Genomic DNA, 3,544 nt, shown 5'->3' with positions numbered 1-3,544 from the left:
CCTGTGCCTATAGCTATATTTATGCCTAAGCCTATGCCTATGTCTATACCTATGTCTATATCTATGCCTGTGCCTATTCCTGTGCCTGTGCTTATGCCTATGCCTGTGCATATGCCCATGCCTGTATCTATGCCTGTGCCTATTCTATGCCTGTGCCCTGCTCCAGCATCTGTGGAAAGATGGAAATATTTCCTTGCTCGCCAGGTTATATCCCACGCAGGGTGACACGGCTGCATGTTGGGCAGCATTGCACATCACTGCAGTGCGGTGTAGGGGCTGGAGTGTGGATCACTTCTCTTGCCCCACAGACCTCTCCGTGTGCTCCAGCTTTGTGACGCCAATTCCCTTGAAAGCTGCTGCTGTTTATCTGGCTCTATGGCTCAGTTAGGTTTGATAATTCTGCGTGTTTCACAAAAGCGTGAATTTGAAGGTTGYTAGGGACATCCTTTCCAAAAACCACTTTGACCTACGGTGTGTTGCATTATCCCATGGATGATTCACAGAAGGAAGTAATCAAAACGTGTGCAGTTCCACCTAGTGCTAATTGCCTTTTCTCCTGAGTTTCTATCTCACTCTTCTTGCGTCCAATAAATATTGATTTCGCAGAGATTTAAAACTGTATTTCAACATATTTTGGAGCATTCGATGTGAATGACATGACTCTCTACGTCTTACCTCCAAATGTTCCCCCAACCCTGTGTCAAGTACCTTGGATTCCCAGCATGGCTTTTGGTGTCCTCGAAATGCCTGGTCTCAGCACGAGCGGCTGGGAGGTCAGCGAGGGGACGTTGGGGAGGTCTCTGGCCCTGGTATTTAGCAACTGGTTCATGAACACGTTGAAGAACAGCACGTGTGGAGCATATTTTTTTCTCCTTTGGGAGCGATACAGATGAACAGGCACGAAGAATGAAGTTTTCAACTGGTCTGTGATTTTTGGTTGCCYCTAATCCTGGGTGGCCCATGTGGGATGCTCCAAAGGAGCCTGRTTTCCAGAGGACAGCCACGGAACCAGTCTGCAAATACAGACCCCGCAAGGCGGCCTGCAGCCGGTCCAGGATCAGCCACCGCGCTTGGACAGTCTGGATCAGAGCGGCCAAGAGCTCAGTGCAGAAACACAGCCAAGTGCTTTGTGTGCTTGAAACCTCTTTTGGTTGTGAGGATCTGTACATTGTCAGGAAAGGACAGCCTGGACACGGATTAATCCCAACACAGACCAAGTCACTCGCAGCAATGACCRCTATCATCATACTGGTTTCACAGCTTCATAGGTTTTTAAGGGCAGGAGGGACTGTCCCATTTCCCAACCAGCACYGGGAATCCCAGGTCTTCCCCATCCCGGGTCTAGGATCCCCCTGGTTCTCCCAGGGCAGAGAATTGCGAGGCCTTTTCCATTTTGTGGCAGGAAACCTCCGAGCTCTTCCTGGCGTAACAGGTTTTCTCAGAAGCTCAGGCCACTTACCCCATTTGGCACAAGTGGATGTTTTACTTTGTTTTTCTAAAGCTGGAATTTTTCACCAAATGGAAATTCCAGGTTTCAGGCAGCTCCATTGCTTGGGCATTGCCTGGGATTGAATATCTGCAGGGGATTTTTCATGTAGGAAACTTGCATCCTAGTGTCTGGCTCTGTATTTCCAGCCAGCCCTCCCTGTAATCTCTGTCTTTGCTAGGTTAGAAAACTGCTTGGTGCCTTTTCCCCTGGAAGTACTTAACATACTGCATACTTACCGGCTTTGTTTGAATTTGGGTGGAAAGCAAACAAATAGGGACAGGTTTCCAAATATTTGGGTGCGAGGCATGGTAACGAAAACACAGTGCCCAAGCTGAGCCGCTCTGAGCGCTCTTATCCTGACGGGATCTCGACGGGGCGGAGAAGCCAGAGAGGGAAATATTTCCTTGAAGACGGCACGGACCAAAAGAGCATTGGAAATGATTAGTCTGTATTACGGTTATTTATAGCCTGTATACAAGTCTGTATTTATTGAGTGGGCTCAGGTTGGGTTTGCTCCGTGGGTCGCTGTGGATCTGGCCCATGTGTGAGCACGTGGGTTGACGTAGGTGCAAATCCCACCTGGATTTGGGAGCCTATCCTGGCATGCTGGATCCCAGGAGACCTTTGGAACGGGTCAGCTCAACGCGGAGAGAACCCCGTGTCCTGGCTCGGGAAGTCCCCTCGGATGGAAACGCTCCCGCTGGGAAGCAGCCCCTGCTTCCAGGCCAGCGGAGGGGCCGGCGCTGGGCCCGTGGTCAAGAGAAATCTCTCAGATTTCATGCTCCCGGCTTGCTCTTTTGGCAGCTTTCCTGACAGCTCAAGCTCACTTATAGCCGTGTGCATACAGATGTATGTTCCAGCCGCCCCGCTCRGAAAATCCCGGGGGAGCCAAGCATTGAACTCTGAAAAATACCTGCACTAACTTCGTTGCAATACGTAGAGCAGCAGCCATCTGAGAAACCATCTATCTATATGTATTTAAACAGCCATTACTGCCTCCTAGGTAAATAACACATGTTTTTTGAATGGTCTCTATACACAATAGACGCTAGCACAATAAATCCTAATTGCTCTGAAGGACCCATTAGGCTCCATCGGGTCAATAAATGGTGGGTTTTTTTGGAAGTTGCTCCCGGTGCTGTTACATAAGCTGCAGTTGGGAAGCCCGTAAATAAGTGTTTGCCCAACGAGGAGTGAGCGCCTTGCCAGGGCCGCGCTCATTTATCGTGTCAGCGACTAGGGCACTGCTTCCTTTCCAAGGGCAGATGTTGGAAAGCACGGCATGATGTTTCGGGAATGACGTATCTGGAGAGGTGCAGGAAAAGCTCACGGAGCGCTCGGAGGTGGAGGAGCAGCCACGGGCAGCACCCGGTGCGTGATCCTGCTCCGGCTGCTCCGCTCCATATCCATGAGAGCGCGGAGGAAACAGCAGCGCAGAGCGAGCCGGCAGATGCCTACCTGCCTCTTAATTGGATTTGATGGGGCCCCAGTGGAGCAAGCGCAGCTTTATTTACCAGCAGCCTCCAAGAATTAGGTCTGGCTGGAGGAGCAGTGAAACCAGGGCCAGACATGCCCAGAAATCTGGGCCCAGAAATCTGGGCATGGGCTGCCCTGTCCCCGTCTACCTCTCCGCCTCCAAACCTGCTCCCTGTCGCAGGTTAAATCAAGCCGACGTCTTGCTGTGTGTTGGGGGAAGGTTCTTGTATCAAGGCAAAATCCCGCCAGAAATGAGAATTCCTACTCCCGTCAGCCCTGACGATGCTAAAGRAGCCGCCCTGTGCCTTCTTGTCCGGGGGACGGAAATTGCGGAGCTGGTGGGAGCCGGGACGGGCCCTCACCGGGCACGTGGGGACACGGCCTCTCTGCCTGCACGACTTCATCCTGTGGGGAGAGGGCTATTTCCCTTCTCTTCCTCCTCCTTTTCCTCTTCCCCCTTTTTCTGTCTTTGTTTTTTCTTTTTTTTTCCTCCCCCCCCCTTTTTTTTGGTCTTTTATTTCTTCTTTTATTCATTTTTTTGTTTTTGCTGCAGTTTCTTTTTTTTTTCAACAATCTCCT

Source organism: Nothoprocta perdicaria, unplaced genomic scaffold (genome assembly GCF_003342845.1).
Source record: "Nothoprocta perdicaria isolate Ctin4 unplaced genomic scaffold, notPer1 scaffold_11, whole genome shotgun sequence".
NCBI lineage: Eukaryota > Metazoa > Chordata > Aves > Tinamiformes > Tinamidae > Nothoprocta > Nothoprocta perdicaria.
Note: the sequence above shows the minus strand (reverse complement) of the source record.